This window comes from Callospermophilus lateralis, chromosome 8 (assembly GCF_048772815.1).
Source record: "Callospermophilus lateralis isolate mCalLat2 chromosome 8, mCalLat2.hap1, whole genome shotgun sequence".
NCBI lineage: Eukaryota > Metazoa > Chordata > Mammalia > Rodentia > Sciuridae > Callospermophilus > Callospermophilus lateralis.
The window spans coordinates 34,953,064-34,975,361 of NC_135312.1; positions in this window are offsets into that span (position 1 = coordinate 34,953,064).

Sequence of the window (22,298 nt, forward strand, 5' to 3'; positions counted from 1 at the left end):
GATCCACTTTGAGATGAGTTTGGTGCATTGTGAGAGATAGGGGTCTAATTTCATTTTATTACATATGGATTTCCACTTTTCCTAGCAACATTTGTTGAAGAGGCTATCTTTTCTCCAATGTATATTTATAGTGCTTTTTGTCTAATATGAGATAAATGTATTAATGTGGGTTTATCGCTGTTTCTTCTTTTCTGTACCATTGGTCTTCGTGCCTGCTTTTGTGCCAATACCATGCTGATTTTGTTACTATAACTTGGTAGTTTAATTTAAGGCCTGGTATTGTGATGCTTCCTGCTTCACTTTCTGACTAAGGATTATGTTGGCTATTCTGAGTTCTTATTTTTCCAGATGAATTTCATGACTGCTTTTTTTTTTTTTAATTTCTATGAAGAACATCATTGGAACCTTAATACAAATTCCATTAAATCTGTATAGTGCTTTTGGTAGTTTGGCCATTTAGACAATATTAATTCATTTTTTTAAATTTTAAAATACATTTTTAGTTGTAGATAGACCTTTATTTTATTTACTTATATGCAGTGCTGAGAAGCAAACCCAGTGCCTCACACATGCCAGGCAAGTGTGCTACTGCTGAGCTCCAGCCCCAGCCCTGACAATATTAATTCTGCTTATGCATGAACATGGGTGATTTTCTATCTTCTAAGGTCTTCTTCAATTTGTTTCTTTTGATTTCTGTAGTTTTCATTGTAGATATCTTTTATCTTTTTTGTTACATTGATTCCCTAATATTTTATATTTTGGGGGGCTATTTTGAATGGGATAATTTTCTTAATTTCTTTTTCATCAACTGAAAATAATTTATTGGTGATTTTTTCCAAACAATGAAATATAGGAATATTTCAAATCTCCCTTAACACATTTGTGGCCAGTCAAATACTTCATTTCAAGTTACAAGTTATAAAGACCTTTTAGATCTTTTTGAAAAAAAAAAAAAACACACGATATTATGGGCTTCTGATTTTGATGTACATGAAGGTAATTTATTTTATATATTTTCATTTATTCAGAAGAACATCAAGAAAGTTAAGTAAAATTTAGTCAAAACTAAAACTAAATTGAGTAATCAAGGGATGGTATAGGAAGAAATACCATCATAAACAAATTATAATAAATTACTTTGACATCAGAAACAAATTATAATAAATTGTCATGTAATGCAAAGGCAGTAATTTAATATGAGAAGAAAAAGATTTTGAATAACATTAATGAATTGGCTTTTTTATATATTTAAACTCATTTATATATTTAAACAAAAGAAGTGAATACACACATTAGAAAAAGCTCACAAATTATTAATTTCTTACTAATTAGATTGCATTAGTAACTGTATTAAAAAAACCCAAAAGTCTAGGAATATAACTCATATATTTTTTTAAAAATCTGTGATTTTTTTTCCAAATATGATTATAACTGTTACCAGCAGCTGAGCCAAGAAACCTGCCGGGAACCCTGCTGGCCAGATTCAACTGCCTGACTACATAAGAAATAAAATATGTAAAAAGAAAAAATAAATTTTATGCAATTTAGTCAAACTGGAGAGAAAGCAGGTAGATGGACCCCTCTCCCCTTATAATGTATAAAATCAAAAGTCAGGGCATGTCAGAACAAGTAAGTTTCAGCTTTCTTGGAGTCTGTCCTCAGCATGAGAAAGTTTTTATGGTCAGTATGAGAAAATGCAGGAGCTTTCTGTTTAACATTCTGAATATTCTTATAAAATATCATTTGCAAAATATCACTCAGTTATTGTGAAATATCTATTGTAATATAGCACTGAGATTGCTGCTCCTGATTTCGACTTGCCCTAGTCATGCGAAGACACAGAACACACACTAACTGTTGGCTACAATGCAGAAATCAGTTTGGAGTTACAATCCTTGAAAGAACAAAAGCACTTGATGTGTACCACAGAAACTCCTTGGCACTCTGTCTAGAAGCACCTTCTGAACAATGACACTGGGAAGAGGATGCTAACCAGGTTAAACTGCCTCACTATGCCGAGGATGCAATGATTAAAGATTGAGTTTGCCTTTGTGGCTGTAGTTTGCAGGGCAGGGAATGAGAGTAGAGGGCCAAATGTTTTAGATGAAAAATTATACAGTGAGACTTTTAAGACCTGGCAGAGAACAGCAGAGAACTGGGAGATTGGGAACCAAATGGAATTCCATTTATCACAGATTTGGGGGATATGAATAAGTTCCAAAAATGTTGGAGTGGAGAAATCTCTACTTGATTGTGCCATATTAAACTCATATAAAACATTATTTCTGCATGTGTCTTCTTTTTTAAAAAATTATTTATCTGTTCTAATTTGTTATACATGACAGAAGAATCCATTTCAATTCATAGTACACACATAGAGCACGATTTTTTATGTCTCTGGTTGTACACAAAGTAGACTCACAACATTTGTATCTTCGTACTTAGGATACATCTTAGATGTACATGATGTACATCTCATTCCACCATCTTTCCCACCCCTATATCCTTCCCTTTCCCTCCCTCCCCTTTGCCCTATCTAAAGTGCCTCCATTCCTCCCATGCTCCCCAACCCCCTTCCCATTATGGATCAGCATCTTCATATTAGAGAAAACATTTGGCATTTAGTTTTTGGGGATTGACTTACTTCATTTAGCATGATATTCTCCAACTCCATCCATTTACCTGTAAATGTCATAATTTTATCCTCTTTTAATGCTGAATAATATTCCGTTGTGTATATATACTGCAGTTTGTTTATCCATTCATCTATTGAAGGGCATCTAGGTTGCTTCCACAGTTTAGCTATTGTGAATTGTGCTGCTATAAACATTGATGTGGCCATTTCACTGTAGTATGCTTTTGTAAAATCCTTTGGGTGTAAACCGAGGAGTGGGATAGCTGGGTCAAATGGTGGTTCCATTCCAAGTTTTCCAAGGAATCCCCATAATGCTTTCCACATTGGTTGCACAAATTTTCAGTTCCACCAGCAATGTATGAGTGTGCCTCTGTCCCCACATAGCTGCCATTCTGACTGGAGTGAGATGAAAACTTAGAGTAATTTGATTTGCATTTTTCTAATTGATAGCGATGTTGAACATTTTTTCACATATTTTTTGATTAATTGTGTATCTTCTTCTGAGAAGTGTCTGTTCATTTCCTTGTCCCATTTATTGATTGGGTTATTTTTTTGTGTTATTTTTTTTTGAGTTCTTTTTATCTCATAAGGTTAGTACCCTATCATATGTTTGTGGTAAAAATTTTCTTCTACTCTGTAGACTTTTTACCTCACTGATTGTTTCTTTTGCTTAGAAGAAGCTTTTAAGTTTGAATCCATCCCAAAATAATATCAAGTGGTAATATTGTACACAAACAGAAATTAAGGAGGAAAAAAATCTTACAAGCAGTCTCAGACTTTAAAAAAAAACGACACACAGAGCTGAGGTTGTAGCTCACTGGTAGAGTGCTTGTCTCACATGCATCAGGCCACAGGTTCGATCCTCAGCACCACATAAAAATAAAGAAATAAAGATGTTGTGTCCATCTACAATTCAAAAAGATAAATTTAAAAAAACACACACACACACATAGAGGAATAAATAGATAGGAATAAAAGCTGACTTCTTGTTAGGAACAATGTAATTCAGATGATAATAAAAAGTATCATCCAAAAAATCAAAAGTAAAAAGTAGTCTGTATTCAGTTAAAATGGTCATTAGAAATAAGCATGAAATAATGTTATTTTGGAAAAACAAGAGGTTGAAAAAAATTTTGCAGTTTATAATAAAGTTAAACATACTTCCCAGCTATCATCTGAAAATTCTACAGTAAGTGTGTGCCCAAGAGCATTGCAAACATTTATTCATAGACTTATCAATAATGTTTATAGCAGTTTTGTTCAAAATAGACAAAAACTGGATATACCCTAAATACCTTTCAATCAGAAAAAACATAAATTAAATATGTTGTTTTTATACAATTAAATAATACTAAGACATGCATTGACATAGAAAAAACTTAAAACCATAAGGAAGAAACAAAAAAAGGAAGAAACATCCATCCCATGAAATTTTATAGCAGGTATACCTAGCACAAGAGATCAGAAAGCAACACATAATTTCAGCAGATGGAGTGGAGGCTGGGAACAGCATAAAAAGAGAAATTCCTGGATAGATGGAAATATTTTGTATCTTTATAAACATGTGGCGTGGGTACATAAATATCTGCAGTTGTTATATGCACTGAAATATTATACTAAAAATCTGCACATTTCACTATTTGTCATTCTTTTTTTCATTGAAAAACGTTGCTCATTCCGCAAGTCAATAACCTTCTGATTTGATTTTTGTTTTCCTTTTAATCAATAATTCCCAAGTTAAAATTCCCACAGCCTTAGCAGATAAAATGTTTAAGCACAGTTAAATTTCATTGGCATTATCTAAAATGTTTCAGACTAAAAGTTTATGACCTGAGAGTATATGTTGGTTTTGCTCTAACCTGTTCCGTTGCTTGACTTGTTGAAACACTCACCACATGTTTATTTATTTAGTTGACCATTAGGAAAATGCAATGTTCCATTTTGAGGAATAATTTAATACTCTCTGCCCTCAGCAATTATCACAATTCAAAACAAACACGCTCTGTTGGCTTAATCCCCAGGTCTAATATAGTGCTGCTCCAGAAATGATTATACGGTATGTAAGCCTAATGCCCTTCCCATCGTTTTACGGCACACAGGCTTCATGAATTTGGAGACAGATTTCTGATGTCAAATGTATTTTTAGTTTTCCTAAGCAGCCCATTTCTTGAAGGACAGACAAAAGAAATTATTCTGACAATTTGGCTCAACCCATGGAAATTTCAACCTGACCCCATATGGTGATATTCAGCTGCTGTGTGAAACAGGTAAAGGCAGCATTTAAAATGCCACCGGGAATTTCTCTGAGCTTTAACTACAACAGGTGTTCCAAATTTCCTTTTACTAAAATATTCTCCCAAATCACGAATTATGTAGAATTAAGTTTGTTTTGTAAACAAAGGAACCTCTTCCCACTAAAGTGATAAATGATTGTGATTATTTTCATCATATTCTTAGGACTCTACCTTTAAGTTCACTGTGATTGAGGGAGGGTCTAATCAGATTCCTTCTTCTCCAAGATAAGTATATATAAGGAGTATGGAAAACATATTTCATTATCATGATGGACTGTCAAAAGTAATAGACCTCAATCATTTAATATGGTGGGAAGAAAAGGGGCAGTATGGATTAGAAATGTCCACAAAGTGCACTGGTCAGACTCAGAGGGTTTGTGTGTGTTGACATCACAGCCAAGTACTGAGATAGGTCACTTTTGTACAACTGAATTGTATTTGTCATTTTAATCACCACGATTACCACCATTATTTCATTTAACTGGATATTTAAGTGACTGAATTAGATAAACTACTCCTGATCTGATTGCTCACTAGGATATTGATCTTCAAAGAGATAATCTGGACAACTGTGATAACAAGCCATGATAATATTTTGCCAAGTAGCTGTGAATTGATTTCTCATGAGGTTAGCATTTTTGCTCAGGAAAGAGTTATGGGAATTTTTAAATGTCTTGTGGAAATTGACAAGTGTTTACCATTTTATGAAGTCATTGCTTCATGTAAGAAGCTAGTTAGTGAACTGAATAAGCCATCTAGTTTCTGTTTCTTTATCCTTAATTTTCTCTTTTAACTGCTGCGGTAGTCAAAAAAAAGAAAAAAAAAAAAGAAGAAGAATGGCATTTGTCAGTATCCCTTAAATTCCAAATGACTTCTTTCGGAATTTAAAGAGAATACTACTTGCACCATTAGGTTGTCTTTACTTTTTAAACTTCCAACCTTAAGGAGGCCAGGGACAACAACAAAAATGGCAATCAGTAACATACCATTCAACAGGTGTGGTGGCTAACAAGGAAAATTTTATGAAAAGTATTGCTCTAGGTTTGGATATACTAACAATAAATCTTTTATTTCCTGTGGATTTCTTCCCAATTGCTGTGTACCCCCACCCATACTTCCACATAGCTCTTCATTGCTAGCTTGGTGTGTGAACCCTTGGCCCTTCTTAAATCACCTAATTGTATGTATTGTTTCTATTTCTGGATGAATCCATCTGTCATCACTCTTTGGGAATTGTGTTTGCTGAAGTAACTCCTACAGTCCTTCATTCTCTTCACCTTAGTTGCTCTTTCTGCACATGAATATGGATGCTTACTGCTGTGTCTGTATCTTCAGGGACTAACGGGCTGTATCCCTGCTGGTGCTGAATCATGTGCGTGTCATGCTACCTGAGGGAAAGCAAGAACTGCATTCATTAATTTGTTCAGTACTTAATGAGTCCTTGTACATGCTATCAAATAAAAAATTCTTTAATTCAGGAGGCTATTCTTCTAATTAGAAAGCATAAAACCATTCGTGTTAGCTCAGACCAAGTCTTCATTTCAGACTGTAGCTCAGAGTCAACTGTAGTTTATTTTAGTTGCCATACTGGAAAAGCATTGTTTCTTTTGAGATTGAAGAGATTTCTACAAACACCATTCTTCTTTTCCTTTTGAGTACTCGAGCAATTAAAAAGCATATAAAACCATAAGACAAATATGGGTCAAAATATAACCTTTCTTTACAGAAGAAGTAAATAGTAAGAACATGGCTTTTATTTGCAGCTAAGTGGGATGTAGATAGATCTACCTATTTGGTTCAGGGTCAGAAGCTCCCTCTGTAATATGTATGTTAAGTTGGATTAGCAGAGCAGTGATTCTAGTGAGATGCCTATGCCCAGTTTGTCAAATTAAGTTAGTTGCTCCTTGTCCCTGGGGAGTACTTTGGTAAAGGGTCTGGAAATGGGACCATGAGGAAGAGAGGAACTTTCACAGAAGGAAACGTGAAGGGTGCAGAAGAAACCTTTCCCCTCCAGTAGGATTTATTGTGATCATGTTTTCTCTTATCCACCCATAGTACAGGAGATTTCATTGAGCTTACCTAGTTCTTCTTTCCCAGAAATGAGTCTTTCCCTCCTCAGCCTTCCTGTGGAGTTAGATACTAGTTCTATCAATCACCCTTTGGAAATACTATGCAAGCCAAGACACAAAAGATGCAAAGGAGCCAGGCGTGTCAAAGTTCCCAATAATATGGACAGATAAAGCAGAAAAGTACAGGATTCCTCAAAAGAGAAACTGAGAAGAGTAAAGGGCACGACATGAACTCAGAGAGACAGACAGGGGCCATCTCTTTGGTGTTGTAAGATAAAGAACTGGATTTTATTCTGCTTATAATAGGAAGCCACGGGAAGCTCATAAACAGGAAATCTAGGGATTAATTGGCTATGTTGCAAATGGATTAAAAAGAGGACACTAGGCACAAGAAGGACAGATACTCTCATTATGTGGCCACATGCTGGATATTGATAGTTGGTATAACATATTCATCTGCAGTCCTTGTCCTGCTCACTTCTATTAATAAGATATCTGCATATCTGCATGCTCAGTTGGGATGGGAAAAGAAACTCTTACAGTAGAAAAGAGAAGTTTCTTTAAGGACACTTTGAATCACGGTGTGTGAGTAACTTCATTCTTCCTGACTGTTGAGCTGTATTTAATTCTCTTTATACATGATGTCAAAATCTTCAGATATTTTTATTTTTATTACATTAAAAACGATTCTGTCCAAAATCGGGAATAATTTCAAGCACAGGAAAGAGTTGTTATTGCTATTGGACATAATTTTTTCAACAGTTCCCTGGAGAGCTTAGTAATCATTCATCCTGTTTATTGAATCAGCCAAATATCATAATCATGACCATATCCTAAGGGAGTTTCAATAAGTTGAATCCAGGATAATATCCTTGACAGGGAAAATGAATATTCGTCAGTTTTAAAAAGGATTAGCTATACTTTTGACTGTTTGGGGGAAAACTCAAGTCTGGATTTAAATACCAATTTGTATTCCCCAAGAGATTTTAAAATGAAAAAAAAAATCATAATATAACAGTTTAATAAGAAAATCTACTTTTAAAATATGGTGACATTAAGGCAGCTTTTGTACCTTCTGCATTTGTTTTCCTGAAAAGTTCATTTATATAGTAACACTTACTAGAAATATGATGTTCAGGAGCAAACTTTGGCTGTTGTAGGAATAGTAGGGGACATCTTGTTGGGATGGTGTCCTTGTTGGGTGGGTACTTTTCTCTGTCCTACCTATCTAGGTTTCTGATTGTTGGTCGGAAGTCAGTGCTAACAAAATCTGTGTCTTTAGGCATGCTGCTTAACTTCTGTAGAATTCAGTGTCTCTATCTGTGGAATGTGGTGGCTTAAGGTCAGAGGGGCAGGAGGGGAAGGGAGGGGACATGGGGTTAGAAATGTTGGTGGAATGAGATGGACATCATTATTTAAAGTACATGTATGAAGACACGAATTGGTGTGAATATATTCTGTGTATATATTCACAACCAGAGATATGAAAAATTGTGCTGTCTATGTGTAAGGTGAATTGTAATGCATTCTGCTCATATATTAAAACAAAATATTTTAACAAATTTTAAATTGTGAGGGCTGCTACTCTTAAATCTAATGAAATGAGTAAATGGATGTTCCTGGCTACTAGCACTAAGTATGTCCCTGACATCCTATTAGAGGCTTCCCACATGATTGTTCATGAATACTCCCCAATATGATTTAAGCATTATTATTTCCATATTATACATGGAAGAACTGAACCTCAAAGAGATTAAGTAGCTTGCCCTTACAGTGCAGCAAATAACTTCTAGATATATTTAATTTCTATATTCATATACTTTTCCTTACCAGTCTTCTACCTAAGCTCTAAAAAGCAAGGGTTAATTTTTGTGGTGGTTGTTTTTAAAGACCTATTAAAAACTTTCTTAAAAGACTATACAAACTATAAAACTTTATTTGTATATCCTTGATAATATCTTTAATATTTGAAAATGAATTTATTATTCTAATATCACTCATAGGCTTCATTGTTTTATCAATTAAGCAAAAATATGAAATTCTAAGAATGTTTAATTAAAAATACAAATAAAGGTATTAAAGGTATTCATTCCTTCATTTCTTGGACAGCAGAACTGTCAACAAGAGTACAGTGCCATGCAATAAGACAAAAGAGGTTTTTTGAAGAATTTTTAAAGAACTTCTGCTTCTCAAGGTGAATTCTAAAATAATTATCAAGACCATCTTTCAGCACAGCTCTACCATCAATCAATCTAGTTTGTATTAGTGTATTTTTCGGGGGGAAGGCTGCAATCTGCATTTTCAACAAACCATGTCGTCTCCCTCTAACTTCAGTTCCAGAAAATTGCATAAATATTATATTTTTAAGGAAATAATTTTATTATTTCTTTTTAATTATACAAACATTAGGATTCATTTTGACAGAATTATAAAAGCAAGGAATATAATTTACTCTAATTCAGTCCCAGGACTTCCACTTTCCCTCCACTTCACTCTCCCCCTATTCTTCTCCCTCTACTTTACTGATGTTTTTTTTTCTGTTAACTTAAAGTTGTTTTTTTTTTTTTTTCCAGTAAGTGTCTTGTGGATATACATGATGGTAAGACTCACTGTAGTATACACACACACACACACACACACACACACACACACACACATAGGGAAACCGGATTAGATTCACTCCACTCTTCTTCCTTTATCCTATCCCTCCTCCCTCCCCCTCAATCTCCTATATCTACTCCACTGATCTGTCTTCTATATTTCCACTTTGATGGAATTATCTCCCCCTTATCTCCCCCTTTTTTTTTCTTTCTCTCTCTGTTTCTCTCCCACCCCCACCCCACCCTTCTCCCTTATTTTTGATTAGTTTCTGCATATCAGAGAAAACATATAACTTTGACTTTTGGGGTCTGGTTTATTTCACTTAGCACGATAGTCTCCAGTTTCACGCATTTATCAACAAATGCTGTAATTTCATTCTTCTTTACAACTAATACTCTATTGTGTACATATATCATATTTTCTTTATCCTTTCATTTTTTGAAGGGCACCGAGATTGATTCCATAGCTTGGCTATTGTGAATTACATGGATGTGGCTGGATCCCTATAGTATGTGAATTTTAGATCTTTTAGATATATACTGAGGAGTGGGATACCTAGGTCATATGTTTTGATTCCTTATAGTTTGAGGAATCTCCATACTACTTTCCAGAATGGTCATAGTAATTTTAAGTCAAAAATGTAAGACTGTACCTTTTTTCCCCCCATCCTTTTCATCACTCATTATTATTTGTATTCTTGATAATTGCCGTTCTAACTGGAGTGAGATGAAATCTCAAGGTAGTTTTGATTTGCATTTCCCTAACTGCTGGAGATGTTGGACATTTTTTTTTTATATGTTTGTTGGCCACTTGTATTTCTTCTTTTCAGAAGTGTCTATTTAGCTCTTTTGACCACATACTAATTGGGTTATTGTATTGTGTTAAGTTTTTTGAGTTATGTATATATTCTGGATATTAATGCCCCATCTGAGGAGCATTCTGTAGGCACCTCCCATGCTCACTCTTTAAGCTTTTAATTGTTTCCTTTGCTGTGCAGAAGCTTTTTTCAGGGGAGGAGTAATGGGATTGAACTCAGGGGCACTTGACCACGGAGCCACATCCCCAGACCAATTTTGTATTTTAGCACCTCGCCATTGCTGAAGCTGGTTTTGAACTTGTCTCAGCCTCCTGAGCCACTGGGGTTACAGGCATGTGCCACCACACCAGGCTGTGCACAAGCTATTTATAAGAGACCCAGAATAACCAAAGCTATCCTGAGTAAAAAGAGCAATGCTGGTGGCATCACAATTCTAAACCTCAAATTATACTACAGAGCTATCATAATAAAAACAACATGGTACTGGCACCAAAGCAGACCTGAAGACTAATGGCATCAAAGACAAAGAAACTAAACTACCTAAAGTTATCTGATACTACACAAAGGTGCCAAAAATATACACCGGAGGAAAGATAGTCTTTTTAATAAATGGTACTGGAAAAAGTGGTTACAAAAAAAAAAAAAAAAAGTGGTTACAACAATGAAACTTGACACCTATCTCTCACCTTGTGCAAAAGTCAACTGAAAGTGGATCAAAGACTTAGGAATTACACCAGAAACTCTGAAACGGCTAGAAGAAAATATAGACCCAATACTCCAACATGTCAGCACAGAAGCTGCCTGCCTTAATGAGACTCCTGACCAGAAATCAATAAGTGAGATGGCATTACATGTTATATTTTGAGATTCCCAGTCTGGTAAGAAAAGAAAGATTCAGGTAGGAAAAAGGACAAAGATAGTTAGGAAAAAAAATTCAAATATAAAATGCCTTTGAAAAGGCAAATCCCTTGAATGTCCCCTCAAGCATACATATAGTATCCTATTATGTAATAAAAACTGCATCACTGTTGGAATGAAAGTTTGGGAGGGAGATCTTAGAAGTAAGATGACATTCTCTTCACATCAAGTCCAGGCTACATACTGTCAACATGATTTATCATTGTGGATGTTAACCTTGATGTTAACCTGGCTGAGGTAGTGCTTGTTAAACTTCTTTACAATAAAATTGTTCTTTTTCCCTCCATTCAATATAATAGTTTTTGGGAATTTTTTTTTTTTTTTTTTTTGCACAATACACAGTTAAATAATGGGGTATTACACCCTACTTTTTTCAGTTTGAACATCTGCATAAATTGCTTGGAATTCTTTTGCATGAGAGGTTTGTCTATTTTCTCTACTTGTTTACTTATCCAGATGTTTATTTATGTTAGTAAGGCCTCAAGGATTTATGTGCCTTGAATTACTATCAAGTATTACAATTTATATGTTGTTGCTCACTCAGATTGCTCCAGCTTAGTCATAAGGAGTTTTTTCAGTTGATTCCTCTGCCTCTTTATCATCTTTAACATAGTTGGACATTGTGTGTATCTGCTTGATCACTTCCTTACCTGGCACTGTAAGATGCTCCAGACTCATTTTGCAGCATTCCTGTACCAGTCTTGATTGAGCCATTCCTTCAATGAGCCAGATTTAACACAGACATAATATTATGCCTAGATAGGCTCCTTTTATTTTATTCCCACCATTTCTTCTTGATGTATGACTTTATGATTATAATGACAAGGGAAAGAATAATACTATCCACACACCGCTGCATCACAAGTAAACATATTTTTGTGTTTGTGAGGTAAATGCTTGTGTGTTTTGAAATGGTTGTATTGCAGAGGCAGCCAGAAAGGCAGTATTAGGCAGTAAATTTAGGAAAATGACAAAAAAGTTAAATATGAAGCCCTGACTTCTTAATAGTTACAGCAAAATTCTTGTCATTTTAAAATAAATTTATTTGAAAGAATAACTTATATGTAATTATGTAAAACCACTGAACTGTTTTATAAATCTATATTAAGTAGAATATTTGCAGATACCTTGTTTATATTATCAAGATTCATATAACTCGAAATACAGTCAAGTATGTGAATGTGTATCTACACTTTTAAATCACACTAATTTAATTAATAAATTTTTGCCCATTGTAACGGATAACTAAAATTTAATCTTTAATAATTTGTATTTTATTTCACATTCTGATAATTATGCGTTTTCAATCTATTAAAATTTTTCATTAAAATTTTAATGAAAAAATAAGATATATCTTTCTTTTAAATTATAAGCCCGCATTATGAGGGGTTATTTAGTAAGGTAAACAGTCTTACAGTTTCATACAAATTATGTTGTATATACTCTATTCATATGACTCAGTCTTTTTTTAAAAATGTGAACATTAAAGAATATGACATTTCTGAAGATTTTTTTGAGATAATCTTTTTTTGTGGTGCATTTACTCTTTTATTATCTATTTCATTTTTTTATTGGATTGGTATAGAAAATAGAAGAAAGGGTTCAATTCAGAGGAAGGTATTTTCTAACAGAATATTTATATATTTTTTTCTGTAGAACAAAAAACAAAATCCACACTTATAATATTAGAACTAGGTAATAAGTAAGTCTCTTTTAGCTTAAAATGTGTCATGAATTAAAGTAAATTTTGTTCTAGTTATCACAGCCTGGCTAAATGAATATTCTGATTCATCATGTGAGATAAATGTCAAGAGTAACAAGACACCTATTCTTCCCTGAATCTTTTTTTTTCATTGAGATGTAATTCACATAAGAATTTCACATTTAGAAAATGTACAAATTCAGGGCTTTTAAGTATAATCACAAAGGTCTATCCATTGCCACTATCTAATTCCATAACATTTCATAACCCCCAAGAAACACCACACCATTAGCAGTCACCCCACAATTCTCCCTAACCACAGCTCCTGGAAACCACACATTTGCTTTTTGACACAATGTATTTGCCTCTTGTGGATATTTCACCTAAAAGGAATCCTATAGTATGTGGCTTTTTGTCTAATTGTTTTTACTCAGCATAACATTTTCAAGATTTACCCATGAATCAAAACCTTTTGTAGCATGAATCAAAACCTTTTTCTTTTCCATAATTGCATATTGTGCAAACTTATATATATAATACTGTGCTTATCAGTTGATCAACACTTGGGTTGTTTCCTTTTTGGACTTTTGAGAAAATGTTGCTATGAACATTAACATACAAATTTTGGTGTGCACATACACTTTCAATTAACTTGGGCATATGCCAAAAGGAGTGTAATTTCTGAGTAATATGATGATATCAGGAGAAATTTTTTGAAGAATTGCAAAGCTGTTTAAAGCAGATACACTATTATTTTTACATTAGGATCAGCGATACTTGAAGATCCTGATTTCTGTACATTCTCAAAAACACTTGTAATTGACCAAAAGGCATAGTGAAAATTCTTTATGTTACCACACTCACTTTACAAATGAGAACATTGTCTTTTTTGTTAAGGTTAATGTTTTCTACTGAAACTGTTTCCAATAGAAATATACTAGAAAAATATATTCAAAAATTTATTATAATATATGTAGTATTATTTTTAAATTTTCATATGGCTAGTTGAAACTTTTCTTCACATTATTTAACTTTGTAAGTAAACTGAGGAATATTTTTCTTCAAAAGTATTGAAATGGTTTGTATAAATTAATATAAATTCTGTACTAGTTGAATTTGAATAGATTTAACTTTTAGATTTGAATCAGATGTCCTTGGGAGATGATACTTTTAAAGACTATCTCCCACTGCTATTCTGAAACTATTCTTCAGAGTGGGAAGCTGAGATATAAAGATAAGAATTTGAGTTTGTAGTTCAATAATTGGCAAAAAAAATCTCTTAGGGTTAATAATTTTAATTTAGTTCATTAGATATGAGAGATTAGAGTTTGCATCTCAAAAAATGTTATTCAAAATTGCTATAGTGATTGCATCTTTTCTAACTTACGTGGGGTTAAAACCACTTTTCATCATCATATAATGAAGCTGTGCCAAAAACTCAACTTGGATGTAGTTGCACTTAATTCCTTTGTCATTTTCCCAGTACTTAGAATTTCCTTCCATTGTAAATCAGGTTCTATTATAATGATTACTGGTAGGTATTGGAAGTAGGCAATAGTGACATTTTAAAATAAGGTTAAAAGGGACAGATATGACTTTTATTGTTAAGGTAATCATGCCCTGATTATATTAATACTTTGTCAACCTGGTATCTATTCTTGTCCTTATCCAAAATATCTGAGAACTGTGAAGCAAGCAAAATCTTTCAGTGGGTAAAAAAGGTTGTAAAATGTTTGCAATAAAACTCACATACTTTACTTACAAATGAGCCTCACCGACCTTAGTCTGAGCTTGATATATTTTGTATTTATTTATTTATTCAATAAATATCTGTTTGATGCCATTGAGGTACTAATAAATTGTGATAAACAAGTTTCTTTTCTCAGGTGCCAGGTCAGAGTGGTGGCTGCATAGAAGCCTGTATTATAAAAAGTACAAAGGTTACATCCTAGCTCCTTTGGAAGTGAATAATAATATATCTTCTGTCAGATATCCAGAACTCTACTTGCATGGAGGGTATTTTAAAAATTACATATATGAAAAATAGGGCATATGAAACAAGCAAAAATATTTTTCATGCCTTAGAGATTTTATAATCTTGGAGATGGAGATAGAAAAAGTTTTAAAAATGTATAAACAACTAGAAGATTTGAATGTAAGTGCTACAAGATAGATCCGCAGAGCTTGGAAGGCTCAAATTAAGGAATACAATGTCTTAGTAATATGTAAGACTTGTTTAGAAAATTTTACTGCATATGTTACCCTGTATATCATCTCATTTAATTCTCACAAGATTTAAATCAGTGTGTGGAATTTATGATTTCTAACTTATCAGTGGGAAAGCTCTGTCTTCAAGGGTTAAATGACATGTCCTAGAGCACAATTAATGAATTTTTCTGTTTCCATTAATTACCAACACATCTTGTCATGACTTCTGGCCAAGAAGCCTGGATTCGATTCCCTAGAGTCCACTTAGATCTCCCTTAATGGCTATAATAAATGGACAGAGAACCTTGTTGCTTTTTTGCTTTGACTAGTTGAATTACTTCAATAGGCAGGTATCTCTTTCATTAAGTCCTTGGTGATCTGGAAGTGGAGTTAGTGTAGAAAAGGCTGAATATTTTATTCTGTTTTTCAGTTCTCAAAATAATGACTTAATTTCTTAGCACCCACTAAATGTGAATGAATTTTGTTTCATTATAAAGTCCTGGATGTAAATGTATTGAAACTTCAATTCATTGCAGTTAAGTTATTCTTATTGTTACTTAAATTGCTTCAGGTTAATCCCTGTGAGCCTATTCAAATTGCTTTCTTATGATATAATCATATTATTGAACATTTTATTGTTCTCACCCATTTCTTTTTGTATTTATTTTATTATTTAAATTTATATATGACAACGGAATGCATTACAATTCTTATTACACATATAGAGCACAATTTTTCATATCTCTGGTTATATACAAAGTATATTCACACCAATTTGTGTCTTTATATCTGTACTTTGGATAATAATGATCATCGCTTTCCACCATCATTAATAACCTCATGCCCTCTCCCTTCCCCTCCAACCCCTATGCCCTATCTAGAGTTCATCTATTCCTCCCATGCTCCCTCTCCTTATCCCACTATGAATCATCCTCCTTATATCAAAGGAAACATTCAAACATTCGGCATTTGTTTTTTTGGGATTGGCTAACTTCACTTAGTGTTATCTTCTCTAACTCCATCCATTTACCTGCAAATGCCATGATTTTATTTTCTTTTATTGCTAAGTAATATTCCATTGTGTATATATGTCACATTTTTTTATTCATTCATCTATTGAAGGGCATCTAGGTTGGTTTCATAGTTTAGTTATTGTGAATTGTGCAGCTATAAACATTGATGTGGCTGTGTCCTTGTAGTATGCTATTTTTAAGTCCTTTGGGTATAGACCAAGGAAAGGGATAGTTGGGTCAAATGGTGGTTTCATTTCCAATTTTCCAAGAAATCTCCATGCTGCTTTCCATATTGGCTGCACCAATTTGCAGTCCCACCAGCAGTGTATGAGTGTACCTTTTCCCCCACATCCTCCTTAACACTTACTGTTGTTTGTCTTCATAATAGTTGCTATTCTGACACATTTATTTAAGTAAATCTGAACTGGAATAATCTAAAATAGAAATTAAGGCTACAATATTGGTATTCTATGAATACACTTTTCCACTGGATTAGTCATTTTTTGTAAACTTTTCCATTGAAGAAAGACAGAAATATTTTTAAACTACTCTTCTTTTCTCCCTTTACCTTATTTTTACTACCAATTACCATGAATGAAACAGAACCAGAAAAGTTAAGACAGCTCTGAGCCACATTTGAACTCTCAAAAATGATTTGAATCCACAAAAGGTGTCCACAGTACCAGTTGCCACTGTAGCGTAGATCATTGTCTTTGGGTTGGAACAAATAAGAATGTATGTGTGTATTCACTTGTTTAATAATTACAATGTATTCACTTGTTTAATAATTAGGTAATTCATTTAAGAAAAATGTCAAACCCATGATTTCTTCAAGATTTGTTAAGAATGAATCAAAGAAACCAAATGAAAGGCATATTTTAAAAAGTAAATAAATAGCACATGTATGTGATGAATGAATAATTTAATTTATGGAAAATTTCACAAGTAAATTTAGTAAAAAGAGAGTGATGTCATTTAACTGAAACAGGATATGTTTATGTGAGAAGTGGGTGGTAAAATTGAAAGAATAGACTGAGCGCAGATGTGGATAATAGTGATACCAATGGTGATAATTTCTTTAGGTCAGGTACATACTGTGTTTCTTATCTAGATTATCTTTAATTCCAATGCAATCCTATGAAGTTTATTTAATCTGCTTACTCTTGAAGAAATTAATGTTTAGTAAAGATAGTAATGCACTGGGGATAATTAATTACCAGGCACTTATAAGATGAAACTTTCTTAAGAAGAATTAATTTGTAGACTGTGCAGGGTCAGTTAAACATGAGATATGCAGTCTTGCTCTGTTTAACCATGATTCATATAATTTTTAATTTTGTCAGTCATTTTCCCACAAATAATTATTCCACACCATGTCCTGTGACTTTAGCAACAAATAGAGGACACGACCTCTTCTCCTACTGATATTATAATCCAGTAGAAATGGAAACAAGATTTTCAAAAAAATAAAAATATGTGGAAGAATGTATTTATTTTGAAAAAATCAAGAAAACAAGAGAGAAGAAAAATAAATTTCAATAATGGCACTATTTTATAAGTCATTACTAGCATTTTGGTATGTATGTCATAAGTATTCTTTTCTACACAAAAATCCATTTCTTTAAAACAATGAGATTATATTAAATATTCTGCCATATCATTCTAATAGCCACATAATATTGTATTAAATAGATTTAGCTTGGTTTATTTAACTAATTATTTTGAGACATTCAGGCTATTTTCAAGTTTTATGTTACAAATATTATACTAAGATGAAAAATCCTCTAGATGAATCCTTGCCTAGCTCATAATTTAAGAATTCTTTGAATTAAAATTTCTAGGCCAAAATATATAATCATATACATTACAAAGATATTCATGATGATTGGCAAAAATATTTTAGACATTCTAAACCGTAGTATTTAGGGTTGTCAGTTTTCCTCATGTGAGAAATGTTTACGTTTTTTAAAACAGATTTTTTTTTATAGCAATTTTAATTTCACAGGAAAATTGAGCAGAAGGCAGGGAGAGGTATTTCATATTTACCTCCTGTTTTAGTCAGCTTTTTCACTGCTGTGACCAAAAGATCTAGTAAGAACAATTTCAGAGGAGGAAAAGTTTATTTGGTGATTACAGTTCCAGAGGTCTTAGTCCACAGACATCTGCCTCAACTGCTCTAGGCCTGAGGTGAGGCAGAACACCATGGCAGAGGAAGCAGAGAGACTTCCCTTACCACACACAAAATCTAAATCCCAAACGCAGCCCTCAGTGACCCACATCCTCTAGCTACATCCTACCTACCTGACTACAGTTATACCCAATCAATCCCTGTAAGTGGATTAACACATTGATTAGGTTAAGACTCATAACCCAATCATTTCATCTCTAAGCTTTCTTGCATTGTCTCACACATGAGCATTGGGAGAACACCTCATATTTAAGCATAACACCTCCTACTCCTGCATATTCACAGCCTCATCAGTTATCAACATCCCCACCCCTAAAGTGGTACATTTTTTACAATTGATGAATTCAATTGATAGATCAATTATCACCCAATGTCCATAGCTTACAATAGGGTTAATCCTTTATGTTATTCTTTCTATGGGTTTGGACAAATTTATCATGGATCATGCAGAATAGTTTCACTTCACTAATAAAACATGTACTCCACCTATTCATCCCTCTCTCCACCCTTACTCCTACTGATCTTAATATTTTGTCTGTAGTTTCGTCAGAATGCTGTATAACTGAAATAATTCATTATGTAGCCTTTTCAGATTGGTTTCTTTCACTTAGTAATATGTATATTTTTCCTCCATGTCTTTTAATAATTTTATAGCTCATTTTATTTAATGCTAAAGAATAGTCTTTCGTTTAGATAAACTATAGCTGTTTTAGTCATTCAAATTAGGATTATCCAAAGAGCCAAATGGATATACAAAAACAGATACAAATATGTCAAAAGTACTGATTAGGGAAATAATTACTTGTTCACATGATTATAGAGACTGAGAAGTCCCATAACAAGCTGTCTGTAAGCTGAAGATCCTGGCAAGCTGGCAGCATAGCTCAGATCAAGTCTGAAATCTCAGAACCAGGGTGTAACTCTCAGTACTGAGCTGATGGACTGAGAATATGCTCTTATAAGTTATAGAGTCCAAAGCCTAGAGAACCTGTAGTTCTAATGTCCAAGGATAAGAGAAGAATGTATCCCATCTCAGAAGAGAGAGAAAATCTCTTTCTGTTTTATTCAGGCCCTCAGCTGAGTGAATAATGCTGCCCACATTAATGGCGGATCTTACCCATACAGTCCAGTCTCTGGTAGAAATACCCCCACAGACACACTCAGAAATAATCCTTCCCCCTTTCTGTAGTTAATTCTTAATCTAGTTGACACTGAAAATTAATCATCTCACCATTCATCTACTAAAGGGCAATTACATCCAAATTTTGGAAATTTTAAATAAAACAATTACAAGCATTTATATGTTGGCTTTTGTGTAGAATAAGTTTTCACCTCTTTTGATAAATACCAAGGGATGCAGCTACTGGATCAAATAGTAAGAGTATGTTCAGTTTACTAAGAAGCTGCCAAACTGTTTTCTAGAGTAGTTTTAATGTTTTGCATTCCCATCAACAATGAATGAGAGTTCTTGGTGCTTCACATCTGTATTAGCATTTGGTGTTGCCACTGTTATGGACCTTGACCATTCTAATAAGTGTGTAGTGTTATTTCATTGATGTTTTAATTTGCATTTTCCTGGTGACATAAGATGTTGTGCATCTTTTCATATGTTTAGACTTTAACTGTATATGTCTTTTGGTGAAGTGTCTATTAAACTCTTTGGGTTTTTTATTTGAGTTGTTCATTTTTTCATTGTGAATTTTAAAAGTTCAATATATATTTTCCAGAACAGATTTTTTAAAAATATTTTTATTTTTTTTAGTTATAGATGGACACAGTATCTTTATTTTGTTTGCTTATTTTTATGTGGTGTTGAGGTTCGAACCCAGTGCTTCACATGTGCGAGGCAAGTGCTCTGCCACTGAGCCACAACCCCAGCCCAGAACAGATCTTTATCAGCTAAATATTTTACAAATATTTTCTTGTTGCCTGCTGCTTGTCTTTTCACTCTCTTGACAATTATTTTTGTACTGCAAATACTTTAAATTTTCATGAAGTCTGGCTCATCAATTCTTTCTTTCATGATTGTAGTTTTTCTTGTATCTAAAAACTCAAAAGTTGTCTAGTGCTTCTACTGTTTATTATCTAAGGAGTTCTATAATTTTGAATTTTATATTTAAGTTGACAATCCATTTAGACTTAATTTTTGTCAAGAGCTCAAGTTCTGTGTTATTTATTTATTTTTGCACGCGAATATTTAGTTATTCTAGTACCACACATTGAAAAAAGAAACAGTCTTTTCCAAATTGCATTGCCATAGATCAGTTGACTAAACATTTATGTCTATTTCCATGCACCTAACAATTTTTATCTGTTCTTCTGTCAATACCATACTGTCTTGATTACTGCAGTTTTATAGTACAACTTGAAGGTAGGTGCTATTAGTCTTCTAGCTTTCTTCTTTTCCTTCAATATTGCGTTGGTTATTCTGGGTCTTTTGTCTTTCCATACATACATTAAACACAGTTTATCAATGACCACAAAGTAACTTTCTGGAGTTTCCATTGGGATTGTTGAACATATAAGCCAAAAATTAGGAAAAAGTACAATCTTGATAATGTTGTGTCTTCTTATGTATGATGCTGGAATCTCGCTCCTTGTGTTTAGCTCTTCTTTGAATTCTTTCATCAGAGTTTTATAGTTTTTCTCACATTGCTAGATTTGTACATATTTTGTACATATTGCTAGATTTATACCTTTTATACCTAAGTATTTCATTTTTGAAAATCTTACTGTAAATGGCACTGTATTTTAAATTTCAAATTCTACTTCTTCATTGCTAGTATGTAGGACTTTAGTATATTAATCTTGTTTTCTTGACATCTGTTCCAGGAAGTCCTTTTGTTTTTGATTCTTTTGATTTTTACATAAATAATCATTTCATCTGCAGAGAAGTGCAATTTATTTCTTCCTTCTTAATTTTCATAAATTTTAATTTCTTGTCTTATGGCATTAATTAGGAATTCCACTACAATGGGAAGAAGAGTGATCCAAGGTGGCATCCTTGCCTTATTTCTAACACTAATGGAAAATCTTCTGATTTCTCACCTTTATGTATATTAACTCTAGGTCTTTCAGATATACTTATCAAGTTGAGGAAATTGCCTCTATTCCTAATTTATTGAGTTTTTAAAAAATCATTAATGGGTGTTGGATTTTGTCAAATGTGTTTTTCACATCTATTAATATCATGTGATTTTTCTTCTATAGTCTGTTAATCTGATGGATTATAGTAATTGATTTTTAAATGTTGAATAAGCTTTGCATACCTAAGATAAGTTGTTTGGTCATGGTATGTAATTTATTTCATACAACACCTGACATGAATGAAAGTATTCACATTATAAGGAACTGCTAGATTGTCAGCCTAGCTGCTGTCATACATTCATGACCAGATGATTTTTTAACACTGTAAAATGGAAGGCAACCCATATTGTTCTTTAATTTTAATATTGTCCTTGGCACAGATTCTTGTACTTCTGTGATTCATCCATGTTGAAGTCCTTTTTTACACATGGACATTCCTGTAGGTCAGGACTTGCACCAAGCACTGGCTTGCTCTAGAAGGTCACCCTACAAATTATTACAAGGGCTCACCCTCAGTTTAAACATCAAACCAATCTACACCAAATATGAAGAATTTTTAAAAAAATTATAGGTACTCTGAAATCACCAATATTATTTTAGTGTTCTTTGCAGATAATAAGAAAAAATCTAAATTAAAGCATTTTTTTTTATCAAAAGAACATTGAGAAGAAAAATTATTCATTGAAATTGGATATATGTAGAGTTTTTTTTAACTAGGAGAATTCATAAAAATATTTAAAGGATAGAAACTTTAAACAGAAAAACA